This window comes from Mesoplodon mirus (genome assembly GCF_964341445.2).
Source record: "Mesoplodon mirus genome assembly, chromosome: 10".
In the NCBI taxonomy this organism is placed as follows: domain Eukaryota; kingdom Metazoa; phylum Chordata; class Mammalia; order Artiodactyla; family Ziphiidae; genus Mesoplodon; species Mesoplodon mirus.
Window position 1 is genome coordinate 43377501 of NC_138986.1, and position 27274 is coordinate 43404774.

A 27274-nucleotide genomic window follows, 5' to 3' on the forward strand; every position below is an offset into this window, starting at 1 on the left:
AGCTATCTTTTTTTTTTTTTACATCTTTATTGGAGTATAATTGCTTTACAATGGTATGTTAGTTTCTGCTTTATAACAAAGTGAATCAGTTATACATATACATATGTCCCCATATCTCTTCCCTCTTGCGTCTCCCTCCCTCCCACCCTCCCTACCCACCCCTCTAGGTGGTCACAAAGCACTGAGCTGATCTCCCTGTGCTATGCGGCTGCTTCCCACTAGCTATCTATTTTACATTTGGTAGTGTATATATGTCCATGCCACTCTCTCGCTTTGTCACAGCTTACCCTTCCCCCTCCCCATATTCTCAAGTCCATTCTCTAGTAGGTCTGTGTCTTTATTCCTGTCTTACCCCTAGGTTCTTCATGACATTTTTTCCCTTAAATTCCATATATATGTGTTAGCATATGGTATTTGTCTTTCTCTTTCTGACTTACTTCACTCTGTATGACAGACTCTAGGTCCATCCATCTCATTACAAATAGCTCAATTTCATTTCTTTTTATGGCTGAGTAATATTCCATTGTATATATGTGCCACATCTTCTTTATCCATTCATCCAATGATGGACACTTAGGTTGTTTCCATCTCCTGGCTATTGTAAATAGAGCTGCAATGAACATTTTGGTACATGACTCTTTTTGAATTATGGTTTTCTCAGGGTATATGTCCAGTAGTGGGATTGCTGGGTCATATGGTAGTTCTATTTGTAGTTTTTTAAGGAACCTCCATACTGTTCTCCGTAGTGGCTGTACCAATTCACATTCCCACCAACAGTGCAAGAGGAACACCCTGCATTTTAATGGCATTTTATTAATGTAGAAATGTAATTATTCTACTTTTGTGAACACAGGATTTAATACGCAGTTGCCATCATATCACAATGTCATTTCTATGGAATCACGCCTGTGACTTTGTCCACAGATAAAATATTATTCAGATGAAGTAATAATCAAAGATAATATGCTTACTTTATTTATCTTCTGTGTATCCCCATTCAGAACATTCTTTTTAATCCCTAAAAATAACTTTATTATTACTGAAAATGGAATTACATATACATCACATTTAAAGTTCAGCTTAAGGGCTTGAGCCACAAGCCACTTTAATAATAGAGATATCGCAGAATGTTATAGGACCAGCTAATTGTCTAAAGAATATGTTGACACCATAAAATACCTCCTTAAAAGCAATAGATGCAAACCAAACTCTTTATCTAATTTGCTTATAGCACCTCTGTAATACATCATAATTTGACTCTAGGATATACTCAGATTTAAGATGCAGTGAGATTTCCTAGATGTTTATCACCAATGAGAGAAATGTCTGTAATGTCTATCCCAGAAATTCACACACAGAATTACAGTAACCTGCTTCTTATTACAGGTTAAGACACACGTACTTGTGGAATCCAATGCCTCAGTGATAGTTACGGTCATAATTTGACAGACATGACTGCATTCCTTCCAGAGGCATGGTTCTTTATTTCAAAGCATGCAAAAATGATAAGGTAAAAGAAGAGAAAAAAAGATGTAGGTAAGAAGTCAAGTGAAAAAGTGATTGATAATGTTTGGTCGGTAGCACAACCAATCACCAGTTCTGTAATTATTTCAAGTTACAATTTAAATATCTCAGTGGGTATTTGACTGATTTGACTATAGTTGTCTATATACCCATTAAGGCCATTTGGGACCTTAATTACTTGAAGTCTAGAATTTTAATTCCTACATACACACATATACATATAACAATTAAATAAACTTCTAGACTTTGAGTCTTGAATTTTCACCTCCTGTTCACTCCTCAGTCCTTACAAACAAGCTTATTTTCTCATCTGAGGAGCAGAAACTGCTCATGTCAAAATCACTGATGTTGTCCATGTTGTCAGATCCAATTGACACCTCCCTGTCCTCATCTTAACTTGATTTATTAACAGCATTCAATACAACTGACTACTCCCTCTTGTCTCAAACACTCTCTTCTCTTAACCTGTATGAAGCCATATGTTTCTGGTTCTAGAGATATTGTATGAGAGGCAATTTAGACTTTGATGCCAGACTGCCTGGGTTTGAATCTCAGCTCATGCACTTACAGACTCCATAACCTGACCAAATTTGTTTTACTTTAGCTATAACTCACATTCCTTATATGTGCAAAATGGGATGATAATAGTATCCGTCTGATTTGGTTATAATGACTAAATAAAGTAGTATTTATAAAGCAATTAGAAAAGTGCCTGGCATATAGTGAGCACAATAAAAATCTTAAATATTTTTAGTATTAGCTGTTCCTGACTGCTCCTTCTTAGTCATCTTTGCTGACTCAACCCAGCCTATAAGTGTTGGCATTCCCTGGTGCTGGCTCTCCACCTGTGCCCTCTTCCAGTCCCATAGCTTCAAATTTCACTTATTCGTTGATGACTCTCAAATATGTGTCATCTCTCCTGTGGACTCTAGACTCTCAGATGCAACTGCTTAGCTCAAAATAGCCTAAACCATAAACAAATATAGTAGTTCATATAACAAGTTCTAAGGTAAAGTGGTTATAAACCACTCAATTGACTGAGCAGCTCAAAGATATCATTATATACATAGGGCCTTTCCATTTTTTCACTTTTTCATCAGCTAGCTCTCCTGGTTACAAGATGGCCACAGCAGTCGTGGCCATCACATTTAGACCTAAAAATGTCTAATGCAAGGTTTCTCAACCTTGGTAATATTGATATTTGGGGCTGCATAATACTTTGCTGTGGGGACTGTCCTATGCATTGCAGGATGTTTAGTAGTATCTCTGGCCTATACTCACTGGATACCAGTAGCATTCAGATATTGCCAAATGTCCCCTGGGATACAAAATTGCTCCCAGATGCGAATCACTAGTCTAAAGTCATCAAAGGAGCTAACTTCTTCTGTGAGTCTTTTATGAACAAGGGAACCTCTCCAAGAAAACTGCCTCTCAGGTCTCATTGTCTATGTCACTTATCCTAAACCAGTCACTAGCAGGGTGAGTAGGATTACTATGATTCGTTGATAGTAACCAGCATTTTCTGGGAATAGAAATAGACATTTGAATAGAACTGGCTAGGTCTTCAAGGGACAGTGGGGTGTTGGTAGGAATAAGCAGTGGCTGGGTCCCACCCACTTCATCTTTGCACTGAGACTAAAAGTTAGTCCATGACTTTCTTATCTCAGCTCTCACCACTTTCTTCATCACTCTGTATATTCCAGCCACACTGGTCTTTCTATGCCTCAAGTACACATTTCTCACCCCTGTTTTAAGCCCTTTGTATTTGCTAGTTGCTCTTCTTGGAATTCTCTTTCCCCAGAGCTTTTTATTAGTGATACTTTCCTGTCAATTAGGTCTCAGATCAAGTTATCACCTCCTCAGTGATTCCTAACCTAAATTAGCATCCTTCCGCCCAGTCACTTTCTATTAAAGCATCTAGTTTATTTTCTACATGGTACTTACTGAAATGTACCTGTTACTTTCTGAAATGTACCTGTTTGATGGTGGCTGCCCTCCAACAAGATGTAAACTTCTAAAAGCAGGAAATGTGTTCTTTCTTGTTTTTCATTGTATCCTCAGCACCTCTAACAGGACCTGGAATATTAGAAGCTCTCAATAAATATCTCTTGTATAAATAAGTGAATCAGTGAATGAATACCTTAGAAATGTGTTCCTGAGCATATGGGAGGAAGCACTTGAAAAACTCTCAGAAACTGAGACTAGTTGGGGGACAACTTAGTGTGAAATTTTCTATACTCAGTCTAGAAAGGGCTCATTTCATAGATTTGGGAATAGAAAAGATGCATAACCTGACTTCCACTTTGGGCCAAGATGGAGTAACAGGGACAGGATTTACCCTCCCACCTTAAACAACTAGAAACCAGGCAAAATATATGAAATAATTGGACACCAGACAGCACAGGGCAACAATTCTTGATAGAAGACAAACCAATTAGAGGAGCCCTCCATGCCCCTGCTTAATTAACACCTGGAGAGTCTCCAGGCCACTTTGCAGGGAACAGGAGTCCAGGCAGATACTGGTAGTTTCCCGTATTTGAAGAGATGATGGGTTGGGAGTTTGGAGATAGAGAATTTGGGAGATCTGCAGAAAGCCCACCCCCGCCCCATACCTGAATAGTGATCACATGCATGTAAGGAAACTATCTGAAACTTGTAGGAGAAACAACCTAAAAGGAGCAGGTAGAGCAATCCTAGGAGCTCTCCCTGGGAATAGTATTATGTCCTAACAACCAAAATGTAAAACCTTGTAATATATGTGACACAGGGTAGACTACTCTGAAGGGTATTGCCTCAGTAATTCAGAAAAACTTGCTTGAGTCTAAAGGCTGCTCTAAATGTGCATAACAAAGCTTAAAGGCTGCATCATTTTACTCTCTCACCAGGAGTGTATGAGGGTTCTGATTCCTCCACATCCTCACCAATATTTGTCATTGTTCACCTCACTGATTATAACCATCCTAATGTGTGTGAAATGGTGCTTTTGGTTTCGAATTATACTTCCCTAATGACTAATGATGCTGATGATCTTTTCATGTGCATATTTGCCATTTATAGATCTTATTTGCAGAATTGTCTATGCAAATTCTTTGCATATTTTTATGTTGGGTTATAAGAGTTCTTTATATATTCTGGATACAGTCCCTTATCAAACATATGATTTGCAAATGTTTTCTCCCTTTCTGTGGTTTGTATAAAAACTTTCTCGATGTTGTCCTTTGAAGCACATACGTTTTTAATTTAAGTTCAACTTACTTATGTTTTTCTCTTTTGTCACTTATGCTTTTGGTCATATCTAAGAAACCGTTGCCTAATCCAAGATAAATCCAAGATCTTTTACACCTATGTTTTCTTCTAAGAGTTTTTTAAAATATAGTTTTAGCTATTATGTTTAAACCTGATCCATTTTTAAATTGTTGTAAAATACACATAACGTAACATTTACCATCTTAACCATTTTAAAGTCTACAGTTCAGTAGCATTAAGTATTGATACATTAATATTGTTGTGTAGCCATCCATCTCGAGAATTCTTTTCATCTTGCAAAATTGCAACTCAATACCCATTAAGCAATTAACTCCCCATCCTCCCCTCTCCCAGTCCTTGCAGTGACCATTCCATTTTATAACAATATCACTTTGGTCTCTTGTGATTTTAGATTACTGTTTTTTCAAAACGGTTTTAATAAAGCTTTTAGGTTCCATTTTGAAATTTAGAAATGTCTCTTTTAGCAGGTTATTTTCTGGGGGTGATTTTTTTGTGTGTGTGGTACGCGGGCCTCTCACTGTTGTGGCCTCTCCCGTTGCGGAGCACAGGCTCCGGATGCACAGCTCAGTGGCCGTGGCTCACGGGCCTAGCCGCTCCACGGCATGTGGGATCTTCCCGGACCGGGGCACGAACCCGTGTGCCCTGCATCGGCAGGTGGGCTCTCAACCACTGCGCCACCAGGGAAGCCCTCTGGGGGTGATTTTAATAGAAAGCTGGTCTCATTCATTTCTGGTTGATTCTTAATGGTATGTATTTAATTTAATTTAGTTAGTTTTAAACAGCTTTGTTGAGTTATAATAGACATTTAGTTAAGTCATACATATTTAAAGTGCACAATTTGATAGTTTTTATATGTACAGTTGGCCCTCTGTAGCCATGGGTTCTGCATCAGTAGATTCTTACCAACCATGGATCAAAAATATTTAGAAAAAAAACTCCAAAAAGTTTCCAAAAGCCAAACTTAAATTTGCCACACACTGGCAGCTATTTACATATCATTTACATTTATTCACAACTATTTACATAGCGTTTACATTACTTAATTGTAAGTAATTTGAGATGATTTAAAGTCTGAGAGAGGATGTATATAGGTTATATGCAAATACGACGCCATTTTATATGAGGGACTTGAGCATCCATGGATTTTGGTATCCAAGGAGAGGTTCTAGAGCCAATCCCCTGAGAAGAATGAAACATGACTATATACACCCATAAAAACATCACAAAAATCAAGATAATAAACATATAAAACATATTTAAAAACCAAGATAATGAACATATCCATCATCCCCCAAATTCTTCATGACCTTTGTCATTCCTTCTTCCTGGTCCTCCCTGTCTTCTCATCCCTATACAACAACTGATCTGCTTTCTATTACAATAGATTTATCTGCATTTTGTAGAACTTTATATAAACAAAATAATACAATACTTGCTCTTCATTGTCTGGCTTCTTTCACTCAGTATAATTATTTTGAGATTTATCCATGTTGTTGTACATAAAAAAGTTCATTCTTTTTATTACAGAGAAGTATGCCACTGCATGGATATGCCATAATTTGATTATCCATTCACCCGTTGATGGACGTTTGGGTAGTTTCCAATTTTTGGCAAATAAATTTGCAATTTTTTTTTTTTTTTTTTTTTTTTGCCGTACGCGGGCCTCTCACTGTTGTGGCCTCTCCCGTTGCGGAGCACAGGCTCCGGACGTGCAGGCTCAGCGGCCATGGCTCATGGACCTAGCCGCTCCGCGGCATGTGGGATCTTCCCGGACCAGGGCACGAACCCGTGTCCCCTGAATCGGCAGGCAGACTCTCAACCACTGCACCACCAGGGAAGCCCTAAATTTGCAATTTTTGACAAATAAAGCTGCTATGGATACTTGCATCATACAAATCTTTATATAGTCATACGTTTTCACTTCTTTTCGATAAACACCTAGGAGTGGAATGATTGGGTTTTATATTAGATGATTATTGAAATATTAAAGAAACTGACAAACTTTTCCAAACTGACTGTATTGTTTTCCATTCCTGCCAGCAGTGCATGAAGTTTCTATTTCTTCCACATCCTCATCAACAGTTTCTATGTTCCATCTTTCAGTATTAGATATTTTAATATGCTGCAGTGGCATGTCATTTCAATTGGCATTTTCTTTGAATCTGTAGGTCTCTCTTCATACATTGCAGCTCTAAATAAAATATTTCAGTGGACAATTTAAAGCTACATGCTAAAGGATAAAAATGGAACTAAGGGCTGGAAACAAAGTCTATGAGAATGGTTATAATGAAGTCATAAAAAATTGATCACCCTGCCCAGTTATCTAATTCTTGAGATATTAGGGATTGTATTGGAACTCTCTTTTTTCTCAGCTTATTTTATTTTTATTTTTATTTTTGGGGGGCTGCGCGGCATGTGGGATCTTCATTCCCCTGCCAGAGATCGAACATGCACCCTTGCATTGGAAGCGTGAAGTCTTAACCACTGGACCATCAGGGAAGTCCCTGTTTCTCAGATATTCTGATGTGAAAAATCAGGATGAAGAAAAACTGGAAACTCTCTCCCGACTTGGTTAACTACAGCATTAACATATTGAAAAGATACATGGTGGGAAGCTTTTGAAAGTTGTCTATGTGTGGGAGTCTTTCTGACTTTTCTACAGTTTGTTTCTTAAGATTTATCCTTGCTATAATTAAGATATTCTCTAGGAGTTAGAAAAACAGTAAGATGAATCTAGGCTTTGTGAAATTTCCTTGAGCTTTATTGTATAGCACTGACAGCTTATTAGTGGAAATAAAGCCTTGCAATTTCAAACAGCTAACACTGTTAATTCAACTCTTTTATTAACCTTTCACTCCTTTCAGTCTCTTCAAACTTCTCTCAAGGATAAACATTTTCAAAGAACAATTAATGTTAAATATATGCTTGTATATTTATTTTTCATGGTGATCATTACCAACGAAGTTGTAAATCTCCATTAAGCCTGCTCTATCAGGAGTGTTTCTTTTCTTTTTTTCCCTTTGTTTCTTGCAGATTTCAACTGATTGCATTTTTACTTACTCTAATAATATATAGTTCAAATATATAATTTTTGCTCTTGTTCTATGCCGGGCACTATGCTGAGCACTTTAAACGCATTTTAAAATCTTCACAAAAATCCTCTGAATAGATATTAATTTTTAAATTTTTATTATTTGCATTATTATTAATATTATTATAGAGTTTATCATTACTAACATTAACAAAATGTTGAAGAAAAAGCTGCTTTCACCTTCAATCGTCTTTATTGGTAGATAATACATCACCCCTCAGTATCCGTGCGAGATTGGTTTCCAGGCCCCTTGAGCCGGTGGATACCAAAATCCGCTGATGTTCAAGTCCCTTCCGATAAAGGGGCACTGCACAGTCAGGCCTCCGTTTTCACCAGTCGATCCGCGGTTGATTGAATGTTTGGCTGCAGAGCTCGTGGATATGCAGGACCAACTGTGTATGCGTAACTTGTTCGTAAATTCTATAGTACTTTTCTATATTGTCTTTTTCTTATCTTAGTTTCCAGGAATTTACTTTTATCTTCTATCTTGATAATCTCAACTTTAGGATTATATCCTCCTACTTTCCACTGAAAATAGAAGTCTTTCAGGTTCTGACCTGTACCTATTTCTGTTAGTGTTCATTTCTACTGGTGTCTCTATACTCCATAATTCAGTTTTTAAAAATCTCCTCAATGTCTTGGATCCCATGTATACAAATGAGAGACAATTTTACATGGTTTGATCCTCAATTTCTCTGCTACAGTCTACATCCAAATATGCCAACAGGTATCTTGAACTTTTTCTATTCTTATATACAGAAACATTTCTCTTTGTCTTTCTTCTAAACTCTTCTTATCAGATTCACCACCTCTGTTTTAATCAGGCTTTGTGGGTCTTGAGGTTTATACAGTTTGGGGGGAGGGGCTCTTTAAGAGAGAGAATGCAAACTTCTGATTATAAATTAGGCAAATATTCAGAATGAGAAAAGCAATGACAAGTTACCAATGTTGAAAAGCTGACAAATATCACAAACACTACAAAACAAAAGAAAAACAACATATTATTTTCTATTACTTTGCCCAGTGTACTTTTATACATTTTCTACTTTTTTTGTCTGTCTACTTTTGGATCACCTAATTATATGCCAAGCAATTTTAAAATATATCCTATAGACAGAGTAGAAAGGTAATTCAGTCTTTCTTCTAACATGGATGATAGAAATTTGTTTTTTATTATGAATTGCTGGACATATAAAATATGTGAATTCACACATGTACTACTTGCAGTTTTGACAAAAGTTTATAGCCTACCTCTATAATAATTCTGATAAATTCTATTTCATGAGATTCCCATCTAAAAGGAAAACAATATGTGGTGAGTTTATAATACTCTGCGCTGCATTACTGGGCAGTAATCACAGGGTTTTCTGATGAGGTGTTAATGAAAATTGGGTAAGAGGAAAAGCTTTCCATAACTAGATTCTACCTCCAAACAATTCAAACCTTGCTACTCCTCCACCCCACACTGGGGACTGGCCTTGTAGGACACAGTCAGAGAATTGTCTCTGACAGTAAACGATTTTGATATTTTCTCTATTCCTGTCCCTCTGTGTCACAGCACCAGGTGAGTTGTCATAGTAGAAGAAGGAGTATCTAGGGCTTAGCTACACTCAAAAAGGGCTGAAAACCACATAACTGGATCTCATTAACTGAAATTATTTCTTCAATTCAGCTTCCTGTTAGCCAGATTCCCAAAAGGCTCACAGCTACTCTACAATACCATCCCCAGCATGAAAGTGGAGTGACTGAGGGAAAGTCAATGTGGAAAAGGACAGTAGTCTTATCTATTGTTGTTCAAATGTCCTCCTTTTGATAATTTTACAAAAACTGATGACATATACACATTGCTAGAGTCACTCCCAGGATCTGGGAAGGGGCCTGTACCAGGGAGGGGCCCTGAAGTTTAAGATTATGAGGCTTTTTGTAAATCCAGCTCTAGTCCTCAGTCAAGAAGCTTTGGAATAATAATTGTCATTCATACATGACTGCCATTCCATTGCCAAATGTTGGTGCTCTTTTCTTCAAACCATCACACAAAACTCAATCTCCCTCACATGATCCACCATATTTATTGAGCACTTACTATACACTAGGCTTTATGTTCGATTCTGGAAATACAATGATGGATAAGGTATGCATGGTGCTTCTCACAGAGCTGGACTCAGTGGCAATTACTCACCTATCTCTAGCTAGAACACCTCAGGTTTGCAGTCAGCTGTCAGCCTTCCTAGGCCCTGCCCACTGTGACTGATTCTTTATGCTACATTCCACCTAAGCCTTGGGCCAGACTACCACACCACAATGGGTTGTGGTGGGTTGTTTCCTGGGACCATTGTGACTTTCCCATCACACTGGGCTTTAAGGTCAGATTCCTTATCCTCAGTTACAAGGCCCCTATTACACACTCCTTACTGATTCAGTGGGCTCGTATCATTGTGTTCCCCATCCCATTACCACTGTTCAGCTCATGAGAGCTTCCTTCTGCTGTTTGCTCTTTGCATCCAAATTATCCCTCTTCTGGGTTTTTATTACCTCACCTGCCACCCTGTGCAGAATGTTCCTCACACACAATATAACCACTTCACTCAAAGCTGCCCATCATCTGGACAAAATCTCTGAATCAAGTGAGATAGTTTATTTTCATCACTTAACACATCCTTTGGGGGGAAAAATCCTATAAATTCCATTTTCTACATAAAATCAAATTTCTAATATTTATTTAGTCGAGCAGGAGCATGATACTATAAATTTGGTAATCTTTTTTTTTTTTTAATGTGTAGTTTTAGGTAATTCTTTTTTTTTTTTTTTACAGTGCACGGGCCTCTCACTGTTGTGGCCTCTCCCGTTGCGGAGCACAGGCTCCGGACGCGCAGGCTCAGTGGACATGGCTCACGGGCCTAGTCGCTCCGCGGCATGTAGGATCTTCCCGGACCGGGGCACGAACCCGTGTCCCCTGCATCAGCAGGCGGACTCCCAACCACTGCGCCACCAGGGAAGCCCTAGGTAATTCTTTTAATGTTAGCTTTCAGTTAAGAAATCATTACTTTTCTAACTAGAATTTTAGAGGAAAAAGACTTAGAAGTGGTGAAATTTGGTGGTATTCATATTCAACAACAATATTTATTGTCTGATTCAGAGTTAGAGCCCATTCAGGTGGTGTTTGGCTGGCTTTGTTAGGCTTGCATCCCAAATTAGCTTTGCTTTCCGATCCAGGTGTGGATATGTGAAATGACCATCAGACAAATGCAGAAGGATACACAAGTTGGCTGCAATACATGGTGACCTATCTAGTGGAAAGATGAAACTTGACAGAGACCTGGAGGTGGGCTCAAACTCCGCTCTGAGATGCATAAAAATCTGGTAAGAGGCACATTTAAACCTTGAGGGGAAATGATGAACTTGAAAATGTACTAGCTGAAAGGTGCAAAAAGCTCAACCCAACCCTCTTTGGAAAGGCAATCTCTGTCCTGGTGGGTTTCATATAGTAAATCTAGTATCACTACTGCAGCCTTGCTAATGACAGTTGGGGCTCACACGGGCTGAGCCATAATCAATCACATGCAAATCAAATATTCCAAGTGTATAAACAATCTCTGTGAATCAATGAAATGTGTAGCCCTGAGGATGAGGGGATAACAGGTGTATAGTCGCTGTTTGCTCAGAGCTGGTCACATGAAGGAGAAGCAGTGATGTGTGCAGCTGTATTTATATCCCATGTTCAATCATGGAAAATGCAGCATTCGATTTCATTGTCCACCGTTGAAAGTAAGTCTTGAATAATTCTTTTAGGAATCTCACAATTCATCTGGACACAGAATTCAGTCCTTCACCACTCAGCTCTGTGGGGTTTTAAAATGCAATTCCAGTCAGTAAATGTATTTTGAACTTCGTGAAGTCAAGGTAGTTAAGACACATGTATTTTGTGAGAGTCTCTTGGAAATAGTGGCGCCATCCCATCTGAGCAGGCACAATGCCTCTCTTAACAGATGGCTGGGAGAGAAGGCAGCCAAAAGACCATGTATGAACAACAAATGTGCTTGCTAAGGGCGGGAGTCCAAGTGGTGAATGTCGAAATTGTTTTCCATCCTAAGCTTGCAGGCCTGTGGCACAGGGAGTGGGGAGTCAGTTGACTCTTGCCCACTAAAGCAAAATGACCAACAGCTTCCATGACTATAGGAAAAGAGACCAGCAGTCATGGGAGTGGCAAGTGCTCATTGTCCTTGTACCCTTCTGTGGAAGTCTCTTCTGTCTGTTGGTACCGGACTTTATCATGTGTTCATTTACACAAGCTAAAACGTGAGTGTCACATGTACACAGACAGTAAATTTGGCATCTCTCGAGATAAAAAGTATTTCCACTAGAGGCATCAAGTACAAAGCTATATTGCTTAAGAAGACAAGATATTATTTATAAGAAGGAAGCTGCCTTTGATGGTTGCTACGTTTCTTATTGTGCTTTAAACAACTTTCCACCAAATTAACGTGGATATGACTAGTTGATAATCTATCTGTGTAGTTCAAGTGCTGTAGGGATGTAGTAAGACATCTCAAGTCTTGCTTGCATACGTCAAGATTTCTGAAGTAAACAAACTGCAATGTATGTGAATTCTGAGGCTATATTGTTGAGTGATCATTTTTACATTAATGAGAGTGTTTTGGTATAGTCTATGGATGGAACTGAAATTTTAATAGAAACATGATTTTATTGAAATCCAATGTCAACGGGTAAAGAGGGTATGGGGGTGTTTATATACATATGTTTATAGATGAGGATGTTTTCTATATGCAAATAACTATATATGTACAAATATGAATATGAGAAAATGTTCATGTTACTGGACTTAGCTATATTAATTCTTCACACAACTAGATTTAGTCAGTATTCACCTGAAATGGTACCAAAATGTGATAAAGTACAGAGAAATAAGGCAGATAACAGATTCCATCGTAAAATGAGCCCTTTGATCTTTAGACTTTTATTGTGGGACTCTTTAGTTCTTGGAAGCGAGTCTACTTTTTAAAATTATTATATATTCACAATGAGTGAAGGTAAGAGGGAAGGAAGACCCATTTGGTGTCGTAAAATCTGTGTGTAAGTAAGCCTAATACTACTTCTCAAGCAGTAGATGCCCAACACCCCTCCTCCCGAAGAAGATTTAGGGAATAATCACTTTCAACCTAATCTTTATCAGATGGGCTGCATTCTCTACCGCATTATAACTGGGTCCCACTCACACTAAATACAAGGTGGATGTAAAGGCTGTTTAAAAATAGCATGTATTGTTATGTTTCAGATAGAATCTTTATATAAAATAGGGCTGGGTTATTGACTCAAGAATTCTCCCATCTGCTGAATCTGATTAGTACAGCAAACATTTATTGATTATTCTGACACTAATGCAGCTTTGTAAAATACATTCCTAGGAATTCTTTCCAGATCTTCTTGTCAAATTTTTAGTTTGAGCCTTTAGGCTGAAAATCAGTCATGCTGACAACTTGTTATTTAAATTAAAAGAAAAATAATTTACCAAATCCAGAAATATATTCCCTAACTTTTATCAAAACCTAAATGTTATTTATTCTGGCTGCATTTCAAATTTTTTTCATCTGTAGTTTAAAATAATGTAGTTTAAAATGACCTCTCAGTATTGTTGAAATAGCTGAATTCGTTGTTTAATTTCTAAATTAATTTAAATTTTATTCAGTTATAAAATATAGTTAAAGCTTATATAGCTCTGGAACCAAAATCACAGTTTTATGAAAGCAGAATATTTAATTTAAAATGCTGAAAAAATCTATCGGGCTAGTCCAATGAGACATCAATGAGTTTGGATTATTTAATAATTGGGGCCATGTTGCCCTCTACTGACAGTATTGGAGAACTTGCTTTATTTACTCTTCACTCTCATTACCTAGCACAAAACCTGTTAATTTAGGCTTCTGCTTTCAATCCTGGTTGCATATTGGAATCATCTGAGAAGCTTGTAAAACAATCCCCATTCCCGCCACCTGATGATGATTCTGATTTATTCACCTATGGCCTGGCATGAGTCATTTTTATAAGCTCCCCAGGAGATTCAAATATGCATCACGTTCAGAAATGCTAGTTGAGACACAGAAATAAAGTATTCCCAATAAAAAAAAGTTGTACCCCTGCCCCAGAGAATTTAGCATACCAGTGATCACTAGTCTCTGTCATCTGTTCCACAGTGCCATTGTCAGAGACACGGTTTCTAGTCCAAAATCTTCCCTGATTAATCATGGGCTAGGTCACCACATGGGCACAGCAGCATGTGAAACATGCATGCAGAAACACACATACATTCACAGTTGCAGGAGCCACTCTTCCTGATAACTTCCAACCAAAACACAGCTTCATTCCTATAACTAAGAAGGCTTTAAAACTGATGGCAACCTTCATGGGAAGAAAGGCAAACAAAACTGGGGGGGTGGTGTTGAAACTGAAAACAGGAATGGGAGTTTTTTTTATCACGAGGGGTGTGTGTGTGTGTGTGTGTGTGTGTGTGTGTCTGTGTCTGTGTCTGTGCCTCTCTGTTTGTGTCTGTGATTCCTGTCTTCCCCTTTGGAATGTAATTCCAAGAAGAAAGCGATTTTTGTATGTTTTAGGGCAATGCCTGGCACATAGTGGACCCTCAATGGACATTGTTTAATGGATGACAAATAAATAAATGAGTGAGTAGGCTTATGTGTGAGACCAAGAGAGAGTTTGATTATGAATAAATGTTCAAGGCTACTCAAAAAAGAACAGGTAAACCCAAGCTGGATGAAAGAGGAGACCTATCCAACTAAAAGATTAAAAACTTATATCACTGTAAAAAATGATAGAATGAGAATAATAAAAAAAGCAAATTTATAATTAATTTCTGGTAACCTATGAATTGTGTCAAAACCCAACCATTCCAAGACCGGCCTTAGAGGTTATTTAAGAACACATGACTAGAAACAAAACTAATCTGTCACCTTTGGAGCATTTTAGGGAACCCAACTCATTATTTTGATAACTTGCAAATAAAGAGAATCGGTCATTTATTTTGCCTTTCCTATGCAAACTATATCACCGGATAACCAAATACAGGTATACTTCTCTAGAAGTATTCCAGTTAAATGAAGAAAGTATATAATTAGAATATCACAGTGAATTAATGTTTTAGGCATTGAGCATCAGTAGCTGCTAACAGGACAAAAGGAGTGACAACCAGACATTAGATGCCTCTGGATGGAAGAACACACCGCCTATGAAGCAGTATTGTTCAAAAAAAAAAAAAAAAAGAATCTAAATCTGGCAAAGCTCTAGATCCAATTACCAATATACTGAAGCCCAAACTTATGAAGCTATATCACAGAGATGCAATCAGCAAAATTCAGAATGGAGGAAATTCTATAGGACAAACAACCTGGTTTCATTAAAAATAAACTGCAGGAAAAGGAAGAGTCGGAGGAGAAATCTATTGATTAAAATACCGTAAAAGACATATCAACCAAACACAATGCGGGAACCTTAGTTGGAACTTAATTCAAACAAGCAAATTATAAAAAAATTAATGACATTTATGGGCAATTGGAATTTAAACATTTACTGGATATTCAGTATTAAGAATTTATTAATTTTTAGGTGTAATGATGATATTATATGGTCATAAATAGTCCTTATCTTTTAGAACAAATACTGAAGCATTTGTGAATGAATTAAAATGTGTGAAATTTACTTGACAATAATAGGACAAGGGGACGCTGATGGGGGTGCAGACACTTAGGACTGGCCGTGTGTTGATAATTGTGGAAGCTGTGTAGTAAGCACATGAAGGCGAGTACTATTTTTTTTCACTTTTGTATAGGTTTGAAGTTAAAGTTTTTAAAAGTATCCAATAAAAGAAAAGCTTCTTTACTAAGGTGAGGTAGATTGGGGAGGGGTGTTCTTCACAAACTATTTAGAAATGGAGAACAAGAAAGAAGGTAGAAAGAGGGAAATGTTTGTAGTAGATTATGTTGTGTCCGTGGTAAGCTGTTCATTCTTACTGTTTTTCTCTGCAAGTCCTTTTAAATAATGCAGTACCTGCCGTTGAAGCCAGTATGCCAATAGTATTTCCATTTGCCATGCGGAGGAAGGGCCCACTTACTATCCTTGCTGCGGGATTGGTGGGAAAGAAAAAGAGGAGAGGAAGTTGCATTCATGTTGCTTCTCTAGCACATGGAGAATATTTATTCATCCTTTCTAGGACTATTTTTATAGCAACACTAAATATTTAGATGTTTCCACCTAGGGCCCTTTGCTTATATTTTTCTTTCCTGTGGAAAATAAATTATGCTGCTTTTTTTTTCTTCATCCAGTAACAAACTGTCAGGAAATTGTAAGCTGGCTTTGTTCTCCCCATCCCATCAAAATGTCATTTTGCACTTCAGAGCAGTTGCTTGGTTCACAGAGGGCAGATTGAATGAATGACGGATTTGCAATTTATAAATCAGCCAATCTACTCTGGTAGATCCAGCAGAGGGAGCAGTGACCATGGATTTGCAGACCCAAAAGAGGACGAAGCTGCTTCAATCAGATAGATTGTATTTAGACACACTGTTCCTTTAAGAGCCTGACTGTTTCCTCCTCCACCTTTATTTTACGGACCCTGGAGCTCCAGGTTGATAAGTGAGTATACATAAGCAGATCCTATTTAGTCCTAACCCCACCATCATAGAAAGATTCTTGTGGTAATTTGGAACCAGGGGACATGAAGCCAAGATTCTCCTTTTATATGATTTTAAAATTATTATTATTATTTACATCTTTATTGGTGTATAATTGCTTTACAATGTTGTATTAGTTTCTGCTGTACAACAAAGTGAATCAACTATACGTACACATATATCTCCATATCCCATCCCTCTTGTGTCTCCCTCCCACCCTCCCTATCCCACACCTCTAGGTGGGCACAAAGCACAGAGCTGATATCCCTGTGCTATGCGGCTGCTTCCCACTAGCTATCGATTTTACATTTGGTAGTGGATATATGTCCATGCCACTCTCTCACTTCTTTCCAGCTTACCCTTCCCCCACTGTGTCCTCAAGTCCGTTATCTACGTCTGCGTCTTTATTCCTGCCCTGCCACTAGGATCATCAGTACCATATTTTTAGATTCCATATATGTGTGTTAGCATACGGTATTTGTTTTTCTCTTTCTGACTTACTTCACTCTGTATGACAGACTCTAGGTCCATCCACCTCTTCAGAGCTAGAAATTTCCTTTAAATTCTCTCCCTTTATTTAGTTTTCACATACCATTTTTCCTTCTCTATTTCCATTTTCTCAAAGCCTGGTCAGTGGTGAGGTAGGAGCCACTATACATTTCTGTGCTGCCCACTTTAGGTTAAGGACAGAGCCTCAGACAGGAAAATGGACTCTGCTGTTTCCAACCAGCTATCCCCTTTACACGCCCCCATGACAAAGCTTGAGGATAGAGCAAAGGCAAGGCTACAGTGGGTGCCTTTTGCGCAAAGCTGCGGGGCAGTTAGCTCTGATGGACAGGATGAGGCATTAGTGCCTTTTCCACTTGCTGCCTCTGAAGATGAACCAAACCACAGAAAAAAGGTTTAAGGGACCATGGTAACAGCTGATCTGCTTTGGCCTTCCTGATGACATTCTAAGAACACACCAGCCCAGCTCTACAAAATCTTCATTCTATAAAAAGCAAGGGAGATGGGAACCAGCTTAGCTTCCCCGGTGAGCGTGAAGGTGGATTAACCCCTCTTGGGCATCAGCTACATCCTCAGTTAGCCATTCTTCCCATAGAACTTGGGTAGAAAATTCTGGACAATGTGTCCCATTAAAAGCATATTGTTGTTATTATTTAGAGCAATGTAAATTAGTCCTCACAGTTTCTTTTGTAGAAAGACTCCCCCCACCCCGCCCACCGCCTTGCATCAGAAACTCTATACTCTAGATTAGCGCATCTCAGACTTCAGTGTACACAGGAATCACTTGGAGAACTTGTGGATCTGCAGTTCTAGAGGAGAGCCAGAGGTTCTGAAAGGGTCCAACCTGGTTTCTCAAAGTGTGGTCCATGGAGCAGCCCCGTTGGTTTCACCTAGGAGTTTGTTAGAAATGCAAAAGTGAAGTCTTGCAACTGTTTTTTCCCTCTGTATGTTCAGAGGTCCATGATACTAGAATGATGATGATGATGATAATTTTAAATACCACTCATTGAGTACCTACTGCATGCCAGCAACTATATACACATTAACTCTAGTGCAAATAGCATTGTCTTTATTTTACATCCAAAAAGTGAAGCTCGAAGAGGATAAGTAACCCGTCCAAAGTCAGGTAGCTGGTGAGTGTCCCCATCCAAGTCTACCAGTTCCAAAGCCTGGGCCCTGTTCGCCACTCCACGCTGCAATAATTGAGATCCCTCAACCCACTACCGACCCCCTACAAGACTCCCTGACTGTTTCTCCAGCCTTACCTATTGCTTGCTTTTTCCACTGATTTTTTTTTTTTTTATTACACTTGCTGGGTCTGCAGCATCTGCACGTGACCTTGGGCAACACAACTGGTTAAGAGCAGTCATTCATTCTTGGGGCAGCTTCTATATACTTGATTCCACTGGGAGAGATCATTATGTCCTCTTGAGGAGCTTATCAACTATCTAATCTTTATTAAAGAGGAAACAAGTTTCTTTCTCTAATGTTTTACTAAAACATTTAACTTGATTTTCTTCCCACTCTGATTAATTCCCTCTATTTGTATCCTCCTTATAAATGGAAATTCTCATCTTGCAACATCAGATTCAAGACAGTTTTCCTGTAATCCATTTGCTGAGGAGGTGTTTTGATTTTCTTGTAAAAATAGACAGATGTATTGCTTTACTGAGACAAGTGTTTTTGGATTAGCTGCAACATTTTTCCTTAGTCTTTCCCCTGATGCCTACATACATTTATCCAGTAAATATTTTTTGAGCAGATACTATATGCCAGACATTGCGCTAGGCTTGAGAATATAGTTTTAGTAAAATATACGTGGTCCTTTACTTCCATGGGGCTTCCTTCAATTATGGTATCATGGTAAGCTGGCTCCTATTCTTGTGGGCCTTTTTGTATGACAGCAGGATTGTAATCTCAAGTGTAAATCCTGAAAAAAATGTAGATTTACGGTTTTGCATGGAGTATGGTATAGTAAAAAGAGTAGACTGGGAGTTTAGAGACCTGAACGAGACCTCTTTCTCCTTCCCTTCTTTTCCTCTTTCTCTCCTGCTCCCTCCCTCCCTCCCTCCCTTCTTTTCTTCTTTCCTCCCTCCCTCCCTTCCTTCCTTCTTCCCTTCCTTTCTTCCTTCCTTCCTTCAAACCATCCATCCATCCATTCATCCACTCATCTCATTCCTCTACCCTTCCTTTTCTCCTCCTCTCCTTCTCAATAAATATGTGCTCAACAATGTGGATACAGCAGGAATCAGGCATAAGAGATCCCTATCTTTGCAGAGCTGAGTCCAGTGGGGGAGACAGACCTTGGACATTTCAGTTGCTCTGAGCTGGATGAAGAAGTATAAGGCACTGTAGGCACAGGTCATAAGCAGGCCCGACTTGTAATCTGGGTCTAAGATACAGAAAACATAAAGTGCTGAAAGCTGTGTTACAAGCCATTCAGTTCCTCTAGTCCTTGTTGCTGTTGTTTTTTTATGACAGGTATGTGTGTGTGTGTGTGTTTGTGTGTCTGTGATGGAGTTGAATTTAACAGTCCTTTTAATTCTTAAAGTTTTAATATTCTAAACAGGAGCGTTAGCACAAAAATAGATATAGATTTTTCATTATAAAAAATTATAGATTTTCATTCCTATATAAAAATGCAATTAACATATAGCAAAACAAGGAGACATATGCATGCTTGTAGGATAGAACTCTTCAGAATAGATAAAAACCACTATGAAGCTGGATAATTTCTTTCAAAATCAGAAATGTTTTAATACCACAATTCTCTAAGTAATCCTGCTTCTCCCCCACCTTCTCCTCAATTACATGACTGTAATATAATCACCTGTCCTGTGAAGCGTAGCAATCAAATAACTAAAACAATAGAGTTGCATTTCTGAAATTTGAATTACAAATAAAAATTATTTTTATGGACTCTGTCCCCAATGTTAAATCAATTTTATATATAATAATCTCACATATATATAGACCTACAAAGCTAGATATAAACCTTATTAAACAAAATGAAATTTCAAATTATATATAAACAAAACTACAAAACCAACACTATTCATATCAATATTCAATTTAATATAACAGATGGTTTTGTTTTGCTGAAACTCTCTATTTGAAACACGAAATGATGCTGACTGCTGGGTGTGGGTTTTGTGCTGGGCATTCCCTCACTGTTGAGACTCAATCTCCCATCACTTCTGTTCTTTGTTCTACTGTGATACTGTTATTCAGACAGCAAGCACAGATCATTTGGCCTTCACTTAGCATGAATAAAACATTTGGGTCTGCTTTTGCTCTTTTCTCCTTAAGACTTAGACCATGGAATCATATACATACACTCAGGCACCAAAATCCAGTGACAATTGGATTAGACAATCTTGATTAGAGAGTGAACATCCAGATGATTCGGAATAAATTTTTACTATATTATAAAGGTATTTATAAAATTATACAGTTTAAAATTATATATAATATATAATACATATGTGTAAGATTTTATGCATATAATTATATATATGTATTATTTTTGTACTATATACATATAACTATGGTATAATATGTGACATATGTGAGTGAGATAATTTGGGATTGAGGATCCTTTCATGATCCTTACCAAGAAGTAGGAAATCAGAGCACTTGAGTCTTCCCAGGCAACCTGGAGCATTTCACACAATTTTTTGCACAATCAGCCACTTCCTCTTCCTCACTTGTTGGGTCACAGAAGTGTTCACTTGGTTTTTTGTTTGTTTGTTTGTTTTTTATTTTATTTATTTATTTTTGGCTGTGTTGGGTCTTCGTTGCTGCACGCGGGCTTTTTCTAGTTGCGGAGAGCAGGGGCTACTCTTCGTTGCGGTGCGCAGGCTTCTCATTGCGGTGGCTTCTCTTGTTGTGGAGCACGGGCTCCAGGCACGCAGGCTCAGTAGTTGTGGCTCATGGGCTCTAGAGCGCAGGCTCAGTAGTTGTGGCACATGGGCTTAGTTGCTCCGTGGCATGTGGGATCTTCCTGGACCAGGGCACGAACCAGTGTCCCCTGCATTGGCAGGTGGATTCTTAACCACTGCACCACCAGGGAATCCCCTGTTCACTTGGTTTTACATGCAAGTTCCTCTGCTCTTACAGCAAACCCAGTCTTGTCTGGAATTGCTATTCTCCCTAAATCCCATCATAAGCTCCCAGCTTCAGAAGCCCTTGATGGCTCCTGGTTGACCTTGTGATACAGCCCAAACTCTTCCATGTTGTACACAATGCCTTCAACATCTATGTTCTTCCCACGTCTCTAGCCTTATGTTTTGTCCTACACCTTTCCCATGCATACTGACATCCCAGTGTTCTAGCGATATGGGATGACTGGCAAGGATTTTGTGATTCTCTGTTTTTTTCCCATTGTTTGGAATGTCCTCACTTTTCTTGCCTAGAAAGCTCCTAATTAATCTGAAAGATTTAGATTAGTCTACTCTACAGTAGGCAGAATAATGCCTCTGCAAAGATGTCTATATCCAAATCCCCAGAAACTGTACTTATGCTGTTATACTTGCCAAACGTGATTTTACAGATACCATTTACATTACACACTGTACAATAGGGAAGTTATCCTGGATTATCCAGATGGGCCCCCTGTAATCACCAGAACTTAAAAGCAGAGAACTTTCCCTGACTGGAGGCAGAAGAGGGATGCAACAGAAGAGGAAGTTGCAGAGACTCGAAGTGTGAGAGACATCTGACGCCCCATGACTGGAGGCAGGTTACAGGGAAAGCTTGAGAAGAACTGTGAGTAGTTCCTAGGAACAAAGACCAGCCCCTAAATGACAGCCAGCGAGGAAATACTAACCTCAGTCCTACAACTGCAAGAAACTGAATTTGGCCAATTTGAATGAAAAACCACGTACCCCCAGAGCCTCCAGAAATGAACACTGCCCTGCCGACCTGTGAGACTCTAAGCTGAGACCCAGCTGAGCCCAGTGGGACTTTTGATCTCTAGAACTATAAGATAATAAATAGATGCCGTCTTAAGATGCTAAATTTGTGGTAATTTTCTATGACAGCAGTAGAAACCTAATACACTCTCTTTCACAAAGTCTTTTCCTGAACCTCCTACAGACACCCCAGGTCTTTGTTGCACACCTCACCTAGATGCTCCTGTGGCTCCCGCCTGTGCCTCAGGGACAGGCCTGTCCCTCATTGTCTCCTCTACTCCTCTTGAAAACAGGAACCTTAATGTTTTTCTTATATATATATATATATTTTTTTTTTTTTTTTTTTTTTTTTTTGGTTGCACCAGGTCTTAGCTGTGGCAGGCAGGCTCCTTAGTTGCGGCTTGCGAACACTTAGTTGCGGCATGCATGAGGGATCTAGTTCCTGATACAAAGAGGGATTGGTGGAGGCAAACACTAAATGTGAAAATGAGTAAATGAATAATTCCTGACAGTGATAATTTCTAGTAAGACTATAAAATAAAATAATGGGATAGAGGGCTATAGGGTGTGGGGGGCAAGGCTACCATAGTTAGAGTGGTCAGGGGAGGTCGCTCCAAGGGCAATGTTGAGCCAAGACCTGAATGATGAGGAGGAACCATGCGATGATCTGAGGGAAGAGTGTCCCCAGCAGCTGAGGATGAGAGCGCCTTGCAGGAGCAGAGTGTTCCAGAGAGAAAGTGCAAGAGATGAGCCGGCAGACTGAGGTGGAGTTCAGAGCCTTGAAGACGATGAGGGAAAAGTTTAGATTATATTCTGATCCAATAGGAAACCTTTGAAGGAGTTTAATTTACATGATGGGACTTAGGCTTTTCAACAGTTTCCTTTGACACCAGTGTGAAGAAAAGACTGTGGGGAAAGGTTGGAAGCTAGAAGACCACTTCATCCAAGCAAGAGGTGATGGAGGCTTGGACTAGCACTGTAGCAATGGGGATGGAGAGAAGGGGTCAGATGTGAGATATGTTTCGCAGGTAGAGGTCACCGGCCTTGCTGATGGATTTGATGTAAGTTTTGAAGGATTGAGAGGAGTGAAAAATGACTCCTAGATTTTTGGCCTAATCAGTTTGAAGGAGGTGTGGGGACTGGGGGACTAACCAGACTTGGGAAGGAGTGAAAGAGAATCGAGAATTTTGTACTGTGCATGTTAAATTTAAGATGAAAATCGGTCATCCTAGTGGAATCTCAAAGACAACGGATATATAAGTCCAGAATTCAGGGGAGCCCTCTGAGCTGGAGATATAAACCTGGGATTGATGGCATATCAATGATGTTTATTGGCATCAGGCAAGATGATATCATCTTGGGAGAGTTAGTAGAAAGGGTGAAGGATTAAGGACAGAATTCTGGGATGTTCTAGTGTTTAGATGTGAACAGAGGAAGGGGAGTCAGAAAATAAATTGGAGAAATAGTAAAGTGGAAGGAAAAGGAGAGTGTGGTGTCCTAAAAACCGGCAGGAAAATGTGCTTCACAAAAGAAAGTGCTCAGCCATTTCAAATGCTGCCAAGAGGCCCTGAATATGAAGATAAAAAGAATCGGCCACAGAATTTGGCAAGACATGTATTTTGGTCTTAATATGATAGTATTCCTAGCCAGGTCTCTTCACTAGCCTCATTCAATTGATTCAATTCTTCACGAAACTTTAGTTTTTCAAGCATTATGCTAAGTACTGTGGATGGAGGAAGAAAAGGTAACCAAAAACAGGACTTCTTCCCTCAAATAATTTACAATTTAGGTGAAGAGACAGACTTATCAGAAGCTAACAGTGTAATATAAAATATGGCAAGTAAGCAATTCTGGGAGAACTGGGAAGTCTCTAGGGCGGAAAAAGTATGTCAGGTGAGTCTTCAAGAACCAGTAGTATTTCAGCCAGCAGGAGGAAAGAAAGGGATTTTTTTGTTTTTAAGTTTTTTTTTCAAATTGACAGAATAGAGATAATGTAGGTAAGGCATAAAAAGTTTCTAAACTAGGGTAATGGCTTTGGGAATGGGAAAGAGGGGGAAAGGTGAGAGATAACGCTGTCAATAGCCATATCATATTGTGCTTCAAGATATATATCTTTTTCCATTTGTATCTATCATCCATGAAATATATAACCCAGGCATCATTTTCCTCATTTTACAGAGAAGGAAATCAAAGCACCAATTACATAATGAAGACAGAATGAAATCGAATGCAATAACTAGATTAGATTGTCAAAGAATGGCAAAGACTTAAATGTCACCACAACACATGCCATCCATTCACAGAATGGAAAGTAGATGCTTTTGATATGACTATGACTGATAAACCAGTCCAACTGCATCAAACTAGGGCCAAGACACATCCTTAAGTCATAATATTGGGGCAGACGTTTGACCATGGGGTTCTACAGTATCTAATGGATAATACAGAGGGCATATTGACACATAGGAAGCAGAAAGAGGACATTTCCTTTTGGAGCTGAGATGAACAATTTCAAGGAACATTACATATCTATGGTATGTGGAATTACAGAGGCAGTTGCACAGAACAGTTAGCATGGGTGAGGATGACCCACGGTGGTCTCTCTTAAAGCTCAAGATCATCACTGAGTCCATCATTCCATAAACATTCATAGACTGAGGTCTTAAATCTCAAGTGGCCAAGCTGGAAGCAGACACACATCATAGAGGAACTTAAAAATGAAATTTCAGGGCTTCCCTGGTGGTGCAGTGGTTGAGAGTCTGCCTGCCGATGCAGGGGACACAGGTTCGTGCCCCGGTCTGGGAAGATCCCACATGCCGTGGAGCGGCTGGGCCCGTGAGCCATGGCCTCTGAGCCTGTGCGTCGGGAGCCTGTGCTCCACAACGGGAGAGGCCACAACAGTGAGAGGCCCGCGTACTGCAAAAAAAAAAAAAAAAAAAAAAATGAAATTTCAGTCCCTTAGATCCCTTGAAGCACCTCTGCAAACATGGTGAATCTCTTTAGTACAGTATCTTTCTATAAGAAGAAAATGGTAATATAGGAGGAGCTGAGAAGCCAGCAAACAGGAAGCCAGGTTCAGTTGCAGAGTGAGGAAGAATGCTTTTGTAGCTTATAGACCATGTTTTATAGAACACCAGGGATGAGTGGTCTTACATCAGGAAAGTCAGTTGTCCTTTCAGTAGAAAAATTTTTATGCCTTTATTTGGACTCTGTAAATCTCATGAGACTTCAGGACAAGCACTTGTTCACATGCTTTTTCCGAAAAAGAACAATCAGTATAGGCTTAACATTCAAGGAAGATGGAGACGTTTTTTGAGGTCCTTTTTTATTTAGCTCCCTGTCCATGAGAAATCTGATGCTGCATTTGGAAATAACCTATAGAAGTGAAAGAGAAAGGAGCTGAAATTCTCTCACCTGAATAATGTGATTATACAAACTCTAGCTGCCTTTCTCTCCATTTGCTGCTTTAAGGGCTTCCTCTCACATGGCCAGCTTGAATGCTAAGTGGAGGTTAACCCTTGGCATTTTCTTATTGGCATTTGCCATAAGTAGGTGTTTTTTCTGTCCATGAGAACTGATTGACGCTTATGTTCCACCTAATGCAGTAGTAAAAGATTTAATAGAAGTGGAACGTGATTGCTACAGTATATTTTCAGGCACTAAAGTTTGACCAAAATGGAATAAGGGCCAGGTGGCGGTATCTACAAACTGTGTTAATAGCTCCATCAACAGATGTTTAATGTACTTAGAGTTATTCTTCACATCCTACTGTTGCTAATACATTTCCTCCCATACCTCCTCTCAACACAAAAATTTTGAGAGGAAAGGAAACATTAATAACCCCAAAGTGTTTAATTTTAAAGGATATTTAAATCTTAATACTGGTCATAAGGTGACCTGTTTGACTACTGGATGGCTTACTGCAGGCTCCAATAATTTTGTTGCCATCATTAGCAAAAGTTGTTAACCAAGAGAAGGCCTAAAAATGCACAAGTTGTCTCCTTTATTTACCCTTGGATTGCATTCTGCTTTGAAGATATTTTTCAGTGGATCAAAAATATAGAGGTGCTATACAGTGCTGTTTCAGCCTGGCGTGCAGGTGAGGCTGGCAGCTGCCTTAGTGTGTGTGAGAAGGAAGAGCCCCTCCTTTCTGTCCAGAATTTTCATTTCTAGTCGGTCCAGTAAGTCAGACAACCAAGGCGGATCAGGCAGTTCTAGAGAGTCAAAGTCAACACCAGGGCATGTTTTGTATGTTTGTTTAACCACAGTAGGAATAAAGAATGAAGAGGTGACTTCCATCCTGTACAGCACTTTCTTCAATGAACATTTATTTATTTATATGACTGTCCAGCCTCCAGATTGCTAGATACAGAGAACCGGGGCCTGAGGGGATAAGCTGCATGACAGAAAAGGTGCTGTGAGAGAGAAAGGAAGCAGGCAGGGTAGTTGGGGAGCACGGTGCTTGTGGCCTTTTAAGGGATCCCCAGAGCACTTCCATATGGATGTGGCAAGGAAGGGGGTGAAAAAATGTGGTACAGCTCATGAGAGAGCCTCTTCCTCGCCAGCCATGTGGATGGAGCGTTCTGGTCCTATCCCTTGTCCTGGTTTCCCCAGTTCATCTCTGTTGTCTCTTTCCCCATCTTATTGGATTTTCAAGCTTTTCAATTTTTAATATTTTTGTACGTAAAAAGGGGCCCACAACGAGAAAAGTGCCTCAGGCTCATGACAGTCATGATGAAGCCAAATTTAAAGTATTCTCAATGTGGGTTAGGTATAATCATTTAGTTAATAAGTGAACATAAGAAAAGGTTATCACTGGAATTAGATAATCGCTACTGTCCTTTCTAAACTGTAAGAAGTTCTCTGACTCTAAATATTGGGTTTTGTTCCTGCTTGAGAGAATGACCACTGACATTTTTGTTTGTAGCCGAGAACAAAGGACAGTTTGAAGTAGAAGCAAAATTGAGTAACATTAATCCTTGGCGCTAATGTAGGTTAAAATTCTAGAAGGGCTCTGTCTTGTATGAGACCTTGTTTCTATTTAGTAACCCTAACAATTATAATTTAAAATATTCTCAGTGTGCGTTAGATATAATGATTGAGTTAATTAAGAAACAAGTTTGAGAAGAGAAAAGACGTCTTAAAAGAGAACTACAGGATGTAGAGTTTACATAATAACACTCTACTCTATGCAAAATCTCAACTGTTAGCTTTGGGAGGAAGAGGGCTGCTCCCTAGAGAAGAGAAGGATGTGCTGACTTCAGTTGGCCTTTCTA